Here is a 19,788-nt window from a genome sequence, read left to right as displayed (position 1 = left end):
CTATCTCAGCCGCACTGAGAAAGCCAGCTGGTCCGTGGGCTCAGCCCCATAAACCCCTGGCTTCTCTTAGCTGCCGCTAGTTCTCCTGCACAAAAGTCTTCCCCCTCTAAACAGGAAAAAAAGAAAAGCAAAGCAAAAAACCCACAAACAAAGAATAAACAAGCAGAAGTCTTCGCTGTCTACGTTGCAGCGTCCCACTGTGGGGAAGCGAAGATGAATTCATCCTCCTTCCCTTGGCTCAGGGGAGTCCTCACGGTGAGCTCCTACTCCCAGCTGCAACCTGCTGGCGCGCCCTGAGCCTGGGCCTCCCGAGCCTCCTGCCTGGTAAGCCCGACTGGGGGGTCGGTGAGTCTGTCCACGGGGTGCAGGAAGTGCAGTGGTGTGCACAGCGTGGGGTGCCCCCCACTCCCCTCTTCCAGCCCAGAAAAGTGAAGCGACCTTAAAACAATCAGCCAAAGGAATCAATGGCCTGTTTTCCCGTCACCGCTTCTCGTACAAACCACAGCAACATGTGAAGGAGCCAGGCAGCTAAGAAACCATGGCGGGGAGGGGGGTCCCCACTGTGCACCTGTCCTCAACCTCACCCTTTTCACGGCGCCTTTCCCAGGGCTGCTGGTCCAACGAGCAGAGGGCCTGCTGGGCCATGGACCGGGCCCTGGCTTTGCCGTGACAAGACCTGGGTTGAGTCCTGGCTCCTGCACTTGCTGGTGGTGTGACCTTGACCAAGTCCTGGGCAGAGCGATCTCATGGAACCGAAGCGCCCTGTTGGCAAACAGAGGACTGTTAGATGCCCTGCCCTCTGCAGCGGCGTGGGTTCCAGCAGCGCCGTGTGCACATCACAGTCCATTCCGTGCTGCAACTGGACTGTTCCTTTCTCCCCATAACTCAACAGCCCACGATCCTCCCGAGGGGCCCCTCTCCCCACAGCTCTCCTGCCTTGCTGTCCCAGCATTTGCCGGGGTGACCCAAGGCCCAGTTAGTGGGGTGCTCAGTGGGGTGAGCTGGGTGGGGGGGATGAGTTTGTGATGCCCGCGTCTCACCCACGCAGATGGATCAGGCAGCTGAAATTAATGACATTCTGAGCCACTGCCGTGCTCATCTGCTTAACAATCCAATTTCTAGGACGTTTTAGAAGTTGTTAGCTGGCTGCCAAAAATGAGGATCATTAAAAATAGATTCACAGCTGTTCAGGAAGCCAGAGATATAATTTTACCTTCATTATGCCTTATTGCAGATGTTATTGATTTAATCTCATTGCATTTTACTGTGTAATATCAATCCGTACCGTCTTTGAGTTGGAAATCGGGAACTGTATTTATTCTTCTTATTCTCAGAGCAGAAGGTAGGCTCAGACTGACAGCCACCACGACACGGGTTCCGGGCGGCGGCACCGGTCACGCCTGATGGCGAGGGCTCGGAGCCGATTTAGCCCAGCGACGGAGAGGAAAATACTCTCACAAGTGGGGCGACTGCTCCCTTTAAGAGTGTGTCTGTGCGCACGAATGGTTTAAGGCAGTGGTCGGCAAACTCATTAGTCAACAGAGCCAAATATCAACAGTACAACGATTGAAATTTCTTTGGAGAGCCCAATTTTTTAAACTTAAACATCTTCTAACGCCACTTCTTCAAAATAGACTCGCCCAGGCCGTGGTATTTTGTGGAAGAGCCACACTCAAGGGGCCAAAGAGCCGCATGTGGCTCGCGAGCCGCAGTTTGCCGACCACGGGTTTAAGTCACTGAATCGAAAGAACCCTGGGTTTTGCTCGCATGTCACCAAAGACAGTTGGCTCAGGGAATCTTTCACTTCGCTGTCAATTCTCTAATCCTGAAATTTTCACACTGAAATGGCTAAAGTGTAATTCAATCTGGAATAAATTCGGCTGCATTAGGCTATTGTTTTCCAAGGTGTCTTGCTCAGAACATTTTTCTGGAGATACTCTGATTTTTAAAAGTTTCTGAACGCAGCAAGTTTGGGAAGCCCTGACGATAAACCCTCCCTGTCAGGAGATGTATGGGAGCACACTAACGGCTCCAGACGGGAAAGAAACTTGGTTGACTTTCTTTAACCCAGCATTTTCCAAACTAATTTCATGCCAAACGTTTGTTCTCCCCATCCATCAACATCCCTCAGTGCTGGTGCTCTGAGGAACCCCCTTTGGGAGTCACTGCTTTAAGACAGATCTGGAAGAAGGAAGGCCAGCTCAATCCTGGGAGTGCCGCACCTTTGGCGATTGCCACCATGGCCGCCATCTGAACCCAAAGGAGCAGGCCCTGACTTACGGAGGTTCTGCACCGGCCTGGCTGCTGCTTCACCTTTTCCTCCCTTTCCTGTTTCACTGCCTGAGCTGCCAAACTCAGTCTATCCCAGTCCCCCAACTTCCTGCCTCCCCAGAGTCCCCCCCTGCAGCCCTGCCCCCGGAGAGCAGGGCTCCACTCGCCACACCACCAGGCCCATCACTCAAAATGCAGTGGGGTCAGGGAGGCCCATGCTACTCTACATTTACAAGGTTCCGCCACTTCTTCAATGAAGCAGCCACACACTAGTGAGAAAACTTGTTCGTACGATGTGCTCCAAAGCCCAACCTATATAATAAAAGGCTAATATGCAAGTCCACCGAACGGCGGAACCACCAGTCACTATGATGCGTGATGCGCATTGACCACCAGGGGGCAGATGCTCAGTGCAGGAGCTGCCTCCTGGTGCTCAGTGCGCTCCCCCAGGGGGAGCGCCGCTCAGCCAGAAGCCGGGCTCGCGGCTGGCGAGCGCAGTAGCAGTGGCGGCAGCACTAAGGACCCCGAGGCGGACATACCCCAAGGGGTCCCGGACTGCGAGAGGGCACAGGCGGGCTGAGGGAACTCCCCCACCTCCCAGTGCATGAATGTCGTGCACCAGGCCCCTAGTATGATATAAGGCACAAAATTATTCCAAGTTTGTACTATTTTTGGTAACACTCATATGTTTCATGGCCTGCAGCCAGTCCTTGAGCCACGCGGTCTTGGTGACCAGTGGGCATAGCTCGCACTAAGATGCAAACCATTTCTGCCTGTATTTGTAACACCTGAGAAAAGAGCCCCGTGTTGCCAATCCTGGCATTTGAAGGGGATCCCCGGGCACCATTGGGTTTGATGAGCTCACACTAGAGTGGACATCACACTCCAGCGGACATCGCCAGGGTGGCATGCCAAGGATTTGTATCCCACTTCTGCCACCGCCTTGCACCCTTGTAGATGCCGTGAGCTTCCAGGCTGGCCCAGGTCTGTGGAAACCTGATGTGCTGTGTCTGCGGCAGACATTTCAGAGGAAATACCACACCTTTGACCGTGATGTCTAACACTTGCTACTAGCCGGCAGAGATTGTTAACCATTTCATTGTTTCTTCTCTCCCTCTCCCCACCTCTTCTCTATCCCAACGTCGCTGATTTCCCCACAAACCAGCCAGTCCCCAGGGGTGACTTAACAGCACTACTGAGGATGACAACTATGGGCAGGAGTCTGGGCAGGGTTTAGGGCCAAGGGTACAGACCTGATCTCATGGGGCACCTGCTCCCCATTCTTACTCGCCCTCTGATGACAAACAGCTTCTGTCCCCCCTCGATTGTGAGCTATCGAGTGTCTGGCCTTTTACGCCTGCACATGTCCATCATGGAGTCTAGCACCAAGTTCAATGCCTACTTTCTGTGTTGTTTTTTAAAAAATATGGGTTTGGCCCTAACCGGTTTGGCTCAGTGGATAGAGCGTCAGACTGCGGACTGAAGGGTCCCAGGTTCGATTCCAGTCAAGGGCATGTACCTTGGTTGCGGGCACATCCCCAGTGGGGAGTGTGCAAGAGGCAGCTGAATCAATGTTTCTCTCTCTTCGATGTTTCTAACTCTCTATCCCTCTTCTTTCCTCTCTGTAAAAAATCAATAAAATATAACAAAAACAAAACCAAAAAAATATGGGTTTGGTTTCTTTGTTTGTTTGTTTCAGAGAGAGAGGAAGGGAGAGGGAGAGAGAGATAGAAATGTCAATGATGAGAGAGAATAATTGCACACCCCCTACTGGGGATCGAGCCCACAGCCAGTCATGTGCCCAGACCAGGAATCAAACCGGCGACCTCTTGGTGCATGGATCAATTCTCAACCACTGAGCCACACGGGCCGGGCTCAATGCTGACTTTCTAATGAACAGATTAGCACCTCCCAGCGGGTAAAGGCTGGAGCCAGAGTTGGGTGCAGAGTCTCCCAATAGGCAGCTCTGGCTCAATAGGTCCTGTTCGTGGGTGTGATAACGGCCAGAGCAGTCGGCTGCTCCTCCGTGTTCAGGCTGATCCTCCCAAGAACTCCCGTGAGAACCAGGGATGGGAAAGCTAGATGGGGCTCACAACTGCATCCGTGCTGCCACCGAGAATCACCCAGACTTTTAGAAAGCATAGCTTGTGCATAATGTTCAAGAATTGTGTTTCAGGCAGGCAGGGGGCACAACTGTGTTTCTATACTCATAAGATCACAGCTGTTCAAATTTGAAATAGAACTTTGAAGATATTTAGAGAAATGTTCTTATTTTTCTAATTAGGATTTCGAACTCCAGAGAGGGGTATAACTCAGACGTATAACTAATTAACGAAATAATGCCAGAGAAACTCCTCCTTACAGAAATGCAATTAGGAGAATCCACTTCCATTGTCTTCATTAATACCTATTTTTGTTTTCAGCGTCTGAGCTATGTTACATTTATGCGGCTCATATGGGACTCAGAATTATGTCTCTTTTAAAGTCAAACTAAAATGAAATCTTTAACAAAACTAGAATCTGAGAAAATAACAGACCAAAAAGGAAAATTCAGTCTGGATTCATAATTGAAGGTCCTGAAAATCACTGCAAAAATTAAGTATAATTAACCTGTATATTAAGAAAAAAAAGTAAGATGAATAACTAGTTATACTTCTATTAGCATACTTTTATAAAGGCATAATGACCTACCAAGACATGGTGAGAAAGGGATAGAAAGATAAAAATGATTCTTACATGACTAAAGCTAATTCATTAACATTGCTACTAAACAAAGGAATAAAATAAAAAATTAGAAACAGACATGAAGAAAACTAGCAGAGCAGCGCCACCTAGTGTCACTTATCTGATAAAGCATATGACATTTCCTGCGCCCCCCTGTGGTAGACTTTAGCTTTTCTCATAGGCAAAACAACCACCACTAATTCTTAGATTGTTTGGTTTCTTTCCTCTGCTCTGAATGGGAGATGGAAAGAGATAGCATCTCGGCATATTTTCCAAGCAAGAACATTTATGTACTTTCACATTTTCTATACTTTCACAAAGTATAGGGAAAAGTTACTTTTATAAATTACCTATACTTTCCCTATCTTTAAAACAGAACAACTACAAAGATTAAATTTCCTGTTGATAACACAATAGTTTTCCTTTGGATGGACATAATTTCAAGTGAACCCTAGACATTACCCTTGAAGATCTGAATGATCTGAAAAGTCTAAGCCTCTTTGTCCCCATAGAATTCTGTTCAGCATGAAGTTTTATGAATACAGTTCCCGTTTCAACATGTTGGAAAGATTTCAAAGCCAAAACAAACTTAAATTTAAAACACACACACACACACACACACACACACAAAAACACTAATGTAGAAGTAAATGGGAGAGGATTGAGCTAGAAATGGGTGTCACCTTCCCCTGTGCCTCAGTTTACCCATGTGAAGTGTGGAAATTATTCTAGCACCTGTCTACTTATCTTTTTCTGAGGGGGGGGTAGGGTGGAGGGGAGTTGCCATTGACAAGATCAAATGGGATTAATGTCCATGGATGCTACTGAAGAGCAGAAAGTATACGACTTAGACAACATTGAGAGAATCTGTTATTTTTATTAAGAATTAAAGATTCACTCTGACTGGTTTGGCTCAGTGGATAGAGCAATGGCCTTCAGACTCAAGGGTCCCAGGTTCGATTCTGGTCAAGGGCATGTGCCTTGGTTGCGGGCACCTACCCAGTGGGGAGTGTGCAGGAGGCAGCTGATCAATGTTTCTCTCTCATCAATGTTTCTGACTCTCTATCCTTCTCCCTTCCTCTCTATAAAAAATTAATAAAAATATATTTTAAAAAAAGAATGAAAGATTCTAGTGTTGATGCTTAACACCAGCACTGTCTATGAGGCAAGAACAAGTCAGTGAATGAGGAAACCAGAAGACCTGGACTCGCCTCAAGGAAAAGTCCTTTCAGTCTGGACATTGGCTTTTATTCTATAAAATGAGGATAGTTTGGACTAGATGATCCACAGGGCCTGTTCTGGCTCTAATATCCTACGATCAGATTGTCCAGTTGCATTCTCCCTGCCATTGTCCCAGCACAGGCCTTCGTTACCTCTTATCCGGACTTTGCAGTATCTTCCTAACACATCTCTCCCAGCTCCAATCCATCTGGCAGAGTAAGCAGGGGAGGGGGTATTTCCAGCACAAATCTTCCTGGAGGGTAAGTCCAGTCATTGCATCCCCTTGCCTACAGGCCTGGAATGGCTCCCCAGGGCGTTTTGTAGGGCAACCAGCATTTACTGGTATCTGCTCTGTGCCAGACAGTGTAATTGGTGCTTCTGTGCCTGGTGTCATTACATCCAACCCGATGACACATGAGATAGGCAGGACGTGCCCTGTGTCAGGAAGGAGAAAGCTGAAGCTTCTAGAGTTTAGGGAACTGTCTCAAGTTCCAGAGAGGGAATGAAGAGCATGGGATGCAAATCTGGACCTCTGATTCCAAAATTGTGAGTGGTTAAGGATTAGACTTCGGAGCTAGAAATACTTAGGTTGGAAGCCAGGCTCTGCCAGGCATTGTTACACATTGTATAACCTTGGAAAGTTTCCTAACGTCTCTACGCCTCAGTTTCCTCATCTATAAAATGGGGACACTTGTTAGTAGTTATCTCACAATGAATTGATGCACGTTAAACACTGGAACGGCACGTGCCACAAGGCACTTAGGGAGTGTTTTATGTTATTATTATCACATCTTCTCACTGCACTAGGTAAAAAGTTCTTCCTTTAACATTCAAGGTGCTTCTAAACTTGCCTCCAACTGGCCTTATACTTTTGTCTGCTATTCAACCACGAGTATGATACTGTATTGTTCCAATTCCCCCCAAAATATTTGCAAGGCTGTTGTGCTTCCTCCAGGTCTCCACCTTTGCTGCTGCTGGTGTTCTCTCTACCGACCCCTAGCGGTCAACACTGTGATGGGCATATGGCAGCCTGCAAGGAGTGAGGATAAAAATCAGTGTTAGGTATTATCAGTATTATGGTTTTCAGTGGTATTATTAATAATATCCTTCCAATCTCAGTCTCAAAGCCACTTCCATCACAAAGCTCTTCCCAACCCCCACATGTCTGAGATACTGTGCTCCTCTGAGCTCCCCAGACACTTGCTCAATCTACCTGGGCCACTTCGCACACTCGCAGTCTCTGCTGTCCAATACAGTCAGCCCTGGCCACGCGTGGCTATTGAGCACTCAAAAGTGGCTTGTTCCAAATGCGGTCTGCTGTAGGTGTAACATACATCCGTATTCCAAAGGCTCTGTATAAATAAAAAGAAGTAAACATTTTATTAATATTTTAATTTTTATTGATTGCATGTTGAAATATTTGAATATATTAGGTTAAAATATGTTATTCACTTTATTTTTAATTTAAAACTGCATGTATGACTTTTCTACTGGAGAGCAGTATTGTGAGGTAAAGTTATTTTTAACAATGTTCTGATTGTAAAATGTGATGCTTATTTACAATAAGAGTTGAGGAAATATAGAAAAGCACTGCCTTTGCTCTGGCCTGGTCGAAAAGGAAAATTGTTTCTTCCCACCACTCAGAAACACTAATTTATACCTTCTAGGAATTTTATTTACAAACATATAATTTTGACAAAATATATGTTGTTGTTTTATTTAACACTAGAGGCCTGGTGCATGAAATTCATGCACTTAGGGGGGGAGTCCCTCAGCCCAGCCTGCATCCTCTCACAGTCCAGGAGCCCTTGGAGGATGTGATACTGCCAGCATGCTCCCCCTGGGGAGCGGGCCTAATCCAGCAGTCAGACATCCTTAGCGCTACTGTGGAGGTGGGAGAGGCTCCTGCCACAGCTGCTGCGCTTGCCAGCCGAGAGCCCGGCTTCTGGCTGAGTGGCGTTCCCCCTGTGGGAGCGCACTGACCACCAGGGGGCAGCTCCTGCGTTGAGCGTCTGCCCCCTGGTGGTCAGTGCATGTCATAGTGACCAGTCATTCTGCCGTTCTGTCAATTTGCATATTAACCTTTTATTATATAGGATGGCAGATTTTTCTACTTCATTAAATATTCTTCTACAGCTTTATTTTTAATGTCTGCGTAAGTATCTTGTCTATGGATGTACCACACTTCATTTAGCCAATCTGTAAATGTGCCAGAGGTCGGCTAGATGCTCACCAATTCTGTTTCCTCCTCTGGGGCTCAGTGGAAAGTTACATTTCCCAACATAATTTTCATATGGGTGTGGCCACATGACCAGGTCCTAACCAACAGAATGTGTTCAGAATGATGTAAGCCATATCCAGCAAGTCCAGGCATTCCTCTTCACTCTCTCTCCATTCATCTGTTGGATGAATGCAGGGGTCTAGAGGAGGACTTTCTGAATGACAGTGGAACTACATGACAGAGGGAGCCAGGGTCCCTAAATCACTACATGGCAGACCACCCAACAACCACCTCAAACTGCATCGTGAGTAAAAAATAAACTGTTGGTTGTGTTAAGCCACTGAGATTTAGTATTATTGGTTATAGTAAACTAGTGTTAATTCCCTTAATAGCTAGTACAGGACATTTGGATTACTTTCCATTTTTGTTATTATAATCTCTCTTTTTAGGATAGATGTAGAATTGCAGGGTTAAAGGTATGTATGTTATACAGCTTGGAAACTATTGTCAAAGTTCCCTTTAGACTTCTTGTATTCCTTACTAGATGGGAAGCCATTTGGGGCCTTTCACTTCGATCGCTTCTAAGTATCTTGTAGGTAATAGGTATATGTTAAATAGTAAGCAAATTAATTATTCAGCTCAAAGTACATTTGCACAAGGAAATACTGTTACTTTCAAAATCATGACTTTGAAGTGTAGAAACTGCATGAATTGTAAAGGTGCTTTCAAGAACTAAGGATTATAGAAAAACTAGAGGCCTGATGCATGAAGATTTGTGTAAGAATAGGCCTTCCTTCCCCTGGCTGCCGGCACTGCCTTTGCTCCAGCCCAGAGCCGCCTTTCCGCCTTTGCTCTGGCCCGGAGCCACCTTCCGCCTCTCGCCTTGTTGTGTCAATTTGCATATTCCCACTTTATTGGCTGTGGGTGCCGCCATCTTTGTTGTGGAGTTATGGTCAATTTGCATATTCTGTCCTTATTAGGTAGGATGGCAGCAAGTAACATTGATGTGCTTGGCTGGGAACTTTTGTGTAAAAGAAGGCACTTTTATTCTAATTGTCATGCTGAAGCTGTGAGTAGAGTCAGCCAGTTTGGGTATATATATACCCCCATTCCATGGGTTGCTGATGTTCAGCTGGCCACTTGCAATTATATTTTGCGTCTTTTTGTTTCTCCGTGGATTCTAGTAAGAATTTTGTTGCATATATTTGGCCCTTTAGGATATATAAAGATTAGATTTAGAAGGAGTTAACAATAAAAACTAATGACCTTTAAGATTTTTTCCAAATCTAAAATTCCGTGTGAGAGGATCTGCAAAGAGATGAGTATGATTATCTGGTGCATGGGTCTCCTCGGAAAGAAGTCACAGAGCAGTCTGAGGCCAAATGCCAGTCTATTGGGGGTTTCGTTTTCCAGAAGCCCAAGCAGTGACGATAGCTTATCTTTTCTTAAATATATTTTTATTGATTTCAGAGAGGAAGGGAATGAGAGAGAGATAGAAACATCAATGATGAGAGAGAATCATTGATCGGCTGCCTCCTGCATGCCCCACATGGGAGATTGAGCCTGCAACCCTGGCACATACCCTGACTGGGAATCGAACCATGACCTCCCGGTTCATAGGTCAACACTCAATCACTGAGCCATGCCAGCTGGGCATAGCTTATCTTTTTATTCAACCGCAAACCAGGGCTGTTTCTTTATGTTACAGATAATTGAAGTAACTTCAACCCCTCATTATCCAACAACCCAAGTTTATGTCCAAAATTCTTTCAGAAGAATACGATTTCACTTCGAGTGCAATTGAAGGTTTCAAGTCCTCAAGATGCTGAGAACAGGGAGAAAACACACACACAGATTATAGTCCTCCTATAACAAGAAAATGCTCATGTTATTGTAGTAAAAACTTGCGGAGAAGCACGGGACTTGGCTGGAAAGCCTGTAAGGAGGATTCTCGGAAAGGTCGGGGGCCTCCGGGTGGGACCTTGCCAAGGTGGCTGCCCCTACCTTGACTTTCCCAAACAATCTCTATGTTTAGTCTTTAAGGCCCGACCTTGTAGAAGCATGAGCTTTCTCAAGGATACTTACCCTGCTGCTTGTTTCTAGAGGTTAATTTTACTTTAAGCTGTTGTTACAATAAAGGGCTAACGAGGCAGGCAATTGGGGCTGTTTTGGTTTCTAAAGCCAAACAAGCCCCTTGGCCTCTCTTTCACAGAAGCGTGTGCCAGAGTGATCTATTCATCCGTTGCTCAGGGTCTGCTGGTCAGCCCTGGCAAAAACCTCTACTGAGTACAATGAAAACAAAAACAAAAACAAAACAGCGCATTCCAAATAGATGGGGCCACCATGGCTCCTGATCTTATTTCTGGAAATTTTATTAATGAGTGAAGCAGAATGACTACAGAGGGATAAGAAAGAATCCCATCACATTCTTTCTTGAAGGAAATTTGAGTTACAGACAAATGGATTCCAGAACGCCCCAAGCAAAAAGACCAACTGAAAGATTAAAAGATAAGGACGTAGAGAGATGACCTTTCTATTGGATGCCAGATAACTTGTCACTGGGTTTGTTTTCTTTAGCTGAACTGGCCTGGCTGCCCAGCTACTTGGTGTCACAAAGACACTCTTCATGATGGAGGATGAAGAAGGAAATATTGGTAACCAAATATCATGCCTCTTGAACAGGTTAGAAAGAGATGGGCTTTGAGGGAATAAGGCTGCTGACATAAACATATCTTTATTTTATTTTTATCTTTTTTACTCTCCTGTGCTTATATGATGATCTTCAAACTATAAACCCATCATCTTCTCAAACTGGCCCAGTGGCAAGGTTCTAGGTAAGAGGTGATATCCACTAACTCCTTTTGGATTTTTATTTTTGTTTTATTTTATTTGCATTCTCAGGTAAGGCCAAGGGTAAGAAAGGCCTCTCTGGTAGAAGAGATCCCAACAGACCAAAGAGCACAGGAGGAAAATTAGGCACAAAGAATTATCTTATTTTTGAGTTGACTATCTCCCACCCCCACCTCTCCGCCCAGAGCAGAAGGTCTAAGAATCCAGGAATCTTACTCTTCAGTATTGAGGATGTGCCTGGCATATAGAGGGCACTCAAAAACATTTTCTGAAAGACAGAGGGAAAGAAGAGGAGAATCATGAAACACTCATTGGAGACATGTTTAAAGGAAGAACAAAATTGCCAGTTCTCCCAACACCTGGGAGGTCAGTATTGACCACTAACATATGTCAGATGCAGCGCCCAAAATATAAACAATAGCAGGAGCAACGACAGAACAAGGGTTTCTAGTCAGAAAGCAGATTTCTCACTTATATCAACTTACACCTTAGAAACTGATCTCACAAAAGGGCAGGAAAATAGTAATTGGCAATAAAGCAAAGCATGTGCCTTTCATTAGGGCATGTTCTCTGCTGTTGCTCGAAATGCCTTCCCTATCTCTGTATCAGTTTGTGGTAAGAGAAAGGCTACCCAAGGTCCTATCAAGTGACACACTCCAAATGTTCTTGGCCATTGAGTATACATTTTAAATAACACAGAAGTACGGAGACTTATTTAAATGAAAGCATTCAGTGGATCCATTTGGCATGGTGTTAATTGTGGGCAGAATGGATAAGAGTGGCTTGACTGGACACCTGTAGGGACAAAGAATCAAGCAAAGGAGAATTCTTCTTCTCCATCCACAAAAATCACATGGTCTTCCTTATTGGGGCACGTCATAGCTGATCCTCCCTCATTTGTGGGCAATCACCCAGTACTAGGCCCTTGGTGGAAATTCAGTAGATAGAGCATTTATTAAATTTGAATAAAACCCTCCACCTCTGGATTGAGCAACTTCTCCAAAATGCTTTCTCTACGCTCTAAACTGGAGCCTGTTGCCCTTCCAGTCTCCTTGCTTTGTCCTCGCCACCTTCGTTTTGGTTTAGCTGTACGAGGTGCTTGGGGAAATGGCTGCCCTAATCATAATCTTTAAGATCTCCACAGAAAGTGTCTATAACTGGAATTTCCTCATTACTTTAATGTCCTTCTAGTCATAGCTTCATGGGCCTATTATGTGTAAATTAGAAACACATTATTCCACCCGCAAAGCTTTTCTTTCAAATGCATAGAATTTTATAACCTGTCACAATCTATTAAATTCTGAATAGTTTCTACTGAAACTGACTTTCTTCTGTAAGAAGATGTCAAAGGATCTTAATTTCAGCTAATTCTGGCAACCAAAACGAGTCTCCTCTACTTAATAGCTGGCAGTGGTCTCTGCACTAAAATGCTTCCAGGAACAATTGGAAATCACTAAGATAATGGTGTGTTTCTTTAGATTAGCATCACCTCTGAAACGTGGACCTTTTGCCAATTCAAAGCTCCTTCGCTGTCTTTCTAAAACTGAATTTCCTGAGAAGTTCTTAAATATTAAGAAGAGTTGACGTAAGTAGACAAGAAGACAGCAAACAGGAAAGCTAATGGACGGACCGTGAGTGACCTGTAGAGAGTTCTAGAATTTCACAGGGGCTCCTTCCAAATAAGGGAAAAGTTGGCAGGCATGAGTTTGCTCCCCTTTTCAGAGCCCGAGTCTCCTTTTGTTTTTGGGCTTCATGGCCATCAGCTGCAGTATTTCCAGGGATGATATGTTTTGGGTGAGAAAAGCATTATTTCCTTCACAACCAGCTCATAAAATATGGTGTAAACTCAGCACTGGAGTGAAGAGCGTGCTGATAGGCATCTAATCACAGACTTTGCGTCTTAACTGAAATATCTAATACCAAGGAGGTGTTGTCGGGCAAATCAAGGAAAACTCTATGCGTGATGCTTGATGAAGAGTAACTGATAATAATAGCTAATATTAATTAAATGCCATGCATGACAATAAATGCTTTATGTGCACTACCTTATTTAATCCTTAAAAAAAAAAAGTCTATGAGGCAGGTTGTATTATTACTCCCATTATACAGAGGACCACCCTAAAGCTAAAGAGGGAAATTTAAGATCTGAATTCACCTCACCCTTCAAAATCTAATATTAAAAAAAATTTTTTTTTTAGAAAAGACGATCAATTTGTTTCATGTGAGTGGCCTGGATCATAAAGAGGGCTCTGAGCCAGACATTGGAACTTTCTTGTTGGCCTCTACACTTTTGTTCTCCATAAGGAGGGATGGTGTGTGTCTGAAGATATTCATTAAGGAAGTGAGGCCTCGTATTCCAGACAAACACGTCACAGGCAGATTCCCCAGGCACTCCAATGGGCTGGTCAGTTCAGTCCATTTAGGACTGAACGGTTCAAATCAGTGGGTTGTCTTAGCATTGTGCCAATGAAGCTTTAGACAAAGGATCAGTCAATTTCAGTGAATCCATTGTCCCAGCGGCTTGGCCCTGTGTATGCAAATCAGTTGGTGGATGTTTTTACTTTTCTCTCAATATTTTTTTTTATGCTATATGATTTTCCTTGCTTGCTTTTCCTACGTCTGTTTGATAAATCCTGCCTGAACCACTCTGAGCTTGTTACAGAACCATTTTACCAATTATGGTTATGGTAATGCCAAATGCGGGTGTGCTTAGTTTAACTTTAGTAATAAAAATAATTACATTTTACCCCAAATAATGGCATATGTTTGCCATGCTTCATGGGCTATAATTTTTTTATTTGCTTTTCTCTGCATGTGATTTCCAATAAAATTCATTCTCAATAAAAAATTCTCAGAAATGAAATGCTCAGTTTTACTATTTTATGTGACCCCAGAAACTTGAACAATAGCCCCTTTAGGACAGATATAATTTGGATGTATCACACTTGAGCAAGGCTGTCTCTAGTCAAGTGACATTTGGGTTGCAATTGATAGAAATTCACTAAAATTAGATGAAAAACAAAAATGTAATTTTTTTTTTATGAAAGTGTTTTGAAAATAAGAACCAGACAATCATGTACGTTGCAATGTGATCCCCCTGATATGTCAAACACCCACCTGGCACCATACATAGTTATTACAATATTATTGACTATATTCCCTGGGCTGTCCTTTACATCCCTGTGACTATTTTGTAAGTACCAATTTGTACCTTTTAATCCCCTCACCTTTTTCACCCAGTCTCCCAACCCAACCTCCACTCCTCTGGCAACCATCAGTCTATTCTCTGTATCTGTAAGTCTGCTGCTATTTTGCTTGTTAGTTTATTTTGTTCTTTAGATTCCACATGTAAGTGAAATCATATGGTATTTATCATTCTCTGTCTGACTTATTTCACTTAGCATAACACCCTCTAGATCCATCCATGCTGCTGTAAATGGTAAGATGTCATTCTTCTTTATGGCTGAATAATATTCCAAAGTATATGACTGTCTAACAACTATGCTGTCCACCTGAAACTAAAAGAAAATAATATTGAATATAAACTATAATTGAAAAGTAAAATTTTAAAAATAAAAATTACTAATTTAGGAAAAAAGTAAGAACCAGACAAAAAGGATATGTCCATTGATGACAGAGTTCAATTCATCATAACATCCTTTTGCAAAGTACTCTAGCTCATCAAATTTCATTCTTCCATTTGTTGATTTATCCACTCCTTCGTTCCTTTAAGATGGACTGAGCAGCTGTGATAAGCCAGGTGCTGGAGACACAGATATGGAGGCTCCTTGTTCTCAGGGAGCCGGGCCTTCCCTCCCTTGTTAATCCTTCCTCCAGGCATCTCTGCAGGTGTGCCATTGAAGAGTTGCTGAAAATGGTGCAGAAGATAGGAGTGGGGTGAGGAGAAGCTATAAAATGGTCATTCACTCTTAAATCTGTTAAAGATTATCTTTGGAAACACAAATGATGGGGTTGGTTAAGATGAGTCTATAAAAGCATATTTCTGTGGAATGCACTACTCATTGACTTCAGGGCAAATACAATTCAAAGCTTCAAAAATTGAGCTCAATAGTCGCTAAGATAAACATAACTATTTCCTTTGAATGATACTTAAGGCTCAACAGAAGAAATCTCCTAACAAATCTGTAGCTCTTAGCTCATTCCCACTGCATGAGAGGTGGTTCTACAGAATGGCATGGGCCCTCACGGTAACACAGGCTGCTGGTTCAAGGCCAGATTTCTGGGTTTCATCCCCAGAGTTTCTGATCCCTTAGGTTCAGGAGGGAGCCTGACCATTTGCATTTCTCACATTTTGAGAACCGTTGTTTTAAATAAATGTTATTCAAAATGCCAACTGCAGATATGAGCTATTTGTTATACCAGTCTGTGACAAGATAAGCACAGAAACTAAATCAAAGGGAAGCTTCGGGAACCTTTTATCATTTGACATTGCCATCATCCAAGTACATGATCAATGGTGGGCAAATCTCATTGAATAGGGTCTAGATGAGCTCAGGACTGTCACATCTGCATTGGGAGTCACATGTGATATAAGCTGCATTCTAGATACACACAGGGAGCCCACGTTTCTTCTGTGATGGACTGAAAGTATGAAACACTGGCCATTCAGCACAGATCCCTGAGAAGCACAGCTCTCTAAACCATCAGGCTATACTATTTCATTTAAAAAAATGGTTGACACACAAATGACTCGGGGTCATTCCCTCTCACATAGTCTGGGGCAGGTGGGAAGAGGAAAGGGCCAGGTCTGCCCCCAGAGGCCCAGGGACACAGACAGGGCTGTAGAGAGTAGTCTGTGTGTGACACCACATGCCAGTAGAGTGGGTCAGCCCAGGGGCCCAGGAGATCAGGCTTTTTTTTTTTTTTTGAGGCTGGAGGCCTAGCCAGTCAGGATTTAGGATGCACAGTCCTGTGCTAGGGTCAAACTGGGTAAGCAGGAAGGTTGGATGTTCCCAGCGAGGTCAACATGGGTCCTTCAATTGCAGGCAGTCAGGGAGACTTGAGACCCAATATAGAAGGTTCTTCATTGTCAGTTACCTGAACCCCAGGTCTGGGAAGTTGACTTTATACCTGGGCTCAGAAGATTGGGTATGACTAGGTCTACTGGGGGAGACCAAGAACAGGCTCATCATGGGTGTCCCCAGAAAGACCAAGCCAGGACAAGGGAAAGCAACAAAATAAATTTTTTTAAAAAGCCTCTTGATCTCAGCTACGTGGGCTGGCATTTTCTTTTATCTCTTTCAACACTTTTATTCCAGTTTCCAATGATCTGATTCCTGGTTGTCAGGATTTAGCTGTTCTCAGCCTTAAACTCTACGCCCCTCTTGGGCTGGCTGGAAGGAAGCCCATGCAAGTGGGGCATCCTCCTCTGAGTTCAAAGCCGGATGAATGTGTCTCCGATTGACTTTGCTAACTGTCTTTCAAATGGATCTCCTGGTAGCTCTACGATTTTACTAGCAGTGATTTACTTTTTAATATTTTGTACTTCAAGCTCTGGTAAACTCAGTGTTCTCTCCAAGCACTTGTACAAATTAGACTGTCATTGGAGGAGGTTTGCATTTTTACATGTTCAGTATGTCAAGGCCTGATAAGCAGCCACGGAGGTCAGGCCTCCTCTAAAGCCTGGCTTGGCTGGAATCACCCCAAGAAGAGGTTTTCATTACCTTGGATCTAGAAATAGCCATTAGCTCTGTTCTCATGGCCTCCAGTCACTACTTTGAAAGAGTGACCTTAAGTGCCCACCAGCTACCTCCTGGGGCCTCCGCCTTCCAGCCAGCCCAGAAATGCTGCATGCTGGCTGAGACCCAGTGATGCTATGGGCTTCCCATAAAGGTGTGGGTTTCAGATGACCAGCGGAAATCAGTGTAACATGGGAGGTACGTACTGTTCGTGGATCAGACAGACCGGAGCTTGAATCTTCCTATATTATTTTAAACGCTTTTGATTCCACTTGACAACAAAACCAAGTCAAACTGGTTTAACAGGGAAGGAAATCTAGCGGCTCATATTGGACGACAGGCAGAGCAGGCTTCTGGGTTGGTTGTTCCAGGGGCTCAAGGAAGTCGGTGGCTCTTCTCTCCACTCTACTGTTTTAGCTTCATCCTCAGACTGATTCCCTAATTTTCCCCAAGGCTGAAAGCTGGCTGCGAGCTGCAATCAGGGCTTCCTCTTTAGGGGTCAGCAGGGGAACAAAAGGGAGAGCTGGGGTCCCCCAACCACTGATTGGCTACAGTCTGGTTAATCTGAGCCAATCACTGGGCAATCAGATTAAAAGTCCTAACTACCCTGGTTGGTTTAAACCCATGAGAGTCACTCATTGGAGTTGGGGATAGAGCTGATCACACCAAAAACAAAGGTATGCTCCACCTAAGGGGAGGTGAGAAGGGGTGCCAGGAGACAGCCATCATGTTCATGGTGCCAGCTCGGCTACTTGCATTCCCTTGACCTTGTCCTTTAACCTCCCTGAGCCTCAGTTTTCTCATCTATAAAATGAAGATTGCATACCTTGGTATCCACCTTGCTGGCTAGGGTAGGGATTAGGAATACAAGGAGCTTTGTACTGCGCCTGGCACACTGCAAGTGCTCAGTAAAGGTTATGAGGGAGAAGGTAAACAAAAGTAGGTGCCCATTGTATGTGGACATTACATTCTTTCATAGGCTTGTTTCAAATGGACCTTCCTCATTAATGTGGGCAGGAGAAGTGGCTATAAATGGACAACAAAGACTGTTCAGAGAGAGACCGTTTAAATGCTGATTTATGTGAACATTGTTTGGGTGAAAAACTCAAACTAGGCAATTCTAAAACATGCAAAGAGTATTTCTGAGTAGTGAGTTTAATAATAATGATATTAAAACAAAAAGAATAAAAGCAAGAAAAAGAATATAGAAGAACAGAAGTACTTACAATTTATTGAGCACTTCTGGGTGTTAAACTAAGTACTTTACATGAGTTGTGAGCCTGTGAGGTTGGTTTTATCATACTTATTTGTACCTGAGAAACAAATTTATGGAAGCTAAGGAATTTGCTTGAAGTCAATAGCCATTAAATGACAAAACCTGGACATGAACGCACATGAATAGAACTCCACAAAGTTCATCTCATGCTCGCTATACCAAAACTGCTTGCAAAGGAGGGTTCCCTCACTCACTCATTCATTCATTCACACATGCATTCATTCCCTCACTCTTGTTCCCAGCAGATGGCCCCTGACTCCCTGCCACGCTTGGTATTGGGGCAAAGATGAATAGGACACAGTAATGCCTTGGAGAAGGAGACTGTGTCCAAGTCCTGGGATTGCAGGCTTATTTTAGGAGTTCCCCAGGGCAAGGTTGTGTGGGGCAGGGTTTTGCGCCCTTTCTCAGTCAAATGAGAACTGTTGAATCGCTAATGATGATGGAGGCCTGGCAGCTTAGGGCACAGCGTGCTCCAAGGCCTGAGAGACACAGGGGGCTGCTCTCTCCCCCCAGCTCGCTCTGCCATCTGCTCTCCTCAATGAGACAGTTTAATCTTGAGCTATCTCAGGGCGAAGGAGGTCGGAACGTCAGAGGTCACCTTAGCTCTCCATAACTCTGCTCCAAAGAAATAATTGTTTCACAGGAAAATGGCTGTGACCAGTCAGATTCTTCTTTATTCAGAATCTGGACAAGGTGAAGAGAATGGGTCTCGGGTTTATATTGTTGATTCTGCTCAATTCATCCAACTGCGTTGAGATGGCCTGTGTGCTGGGGGGTTGTGCTGAGTGCTGGGAATATGCAAATGAGCATCACAGTTGCCTTTGGCCTCTGGGGTACGCTAGCTGGCAGTGCAGACAGATGCACACAGAATGCAGGATGTATTAGAATAGAATAGTCTGCTGTGCCCTGGTATGGCTACACAAGATGTTAAAATTTGTGTTACATTTTGAAAAATAAGTTCAAATTGGTGAACACTCACTGTCCCAACTACCCATCCACCTGCCCGACAATATCCATCTTCTTCTACCCTTTCTGCCCTGCCCCTTCCTCAAGGACATCCTTTCCACCTAACACCCCCCAGCTTTCCCAGGATCCAAAACAGGGGCCTCCAAGACCCTGCCCAGAACTGCAGGAGCCTTGGTTTTTTGATTGATCTGCATCTGAGCATACCAGTGGTTAGATATTGTGAGTGTCATTGCTGAGTAAAGGCACGTGCCTCCTGGGAGTAGAGGAATGGGGAGGAAATGTTGGGACCAACTGAAGGGGGGATACCCCAAGAACATGCATTAGTTGAGCATCTGTTGTCTCCTTGGATCTCGGGTCACACTTCAGTCATGTTCCCCAGAACATCCCAAGTCTTCCATCACCCCACCCTGCAGTCACCCTGCTCTGAGTCCTAAGGCAAGTACTTACTGCCGAAGTCAGCTACATAGGGCAGCAATGGCTCAGAAGCCTGGGGCTCCAGAGGGCAGGGGCCTGCTTCGGTGGTGGTGGGGGGGGGGTCAGTTTCAGTTCCTCTGCATTTT

The 19,788-nt window shown here is 44.6% G+C and overlaps 1 pseudogene across 1 annotated transcript in view; it reads right to left on the bottom strand.

The window, feature by feature from the left end:
* LOC307108684 (ferritin light chain-like) overlaps positions 1-19,788 on the bottom strand; it is a 732,105-nt pseudogene that overhangs the window by 234,848 nt on the left and 477,469 nt on the right. The window lies entirely within an intron of this gene.

The sequence above is a fragment of the Cnephaeus nilssonii genome, assembly GCF_951640355.1.
Source record: "Cnephaeus nilssonii genome assembly, chromosome: 12".
In the NCBI taxonomy this organism is placed as follows: Eukaryota; Metazoa; Chordata; class Mammalia; order Chiroptera; family Vespertilionidae; genus Cnephaeus; species Cnephaeus nilssonii.
Note: the sequence above shows the minus strand (reverse complement) of the source record. Positions and strands in the feature narration are given on the sequence as shown.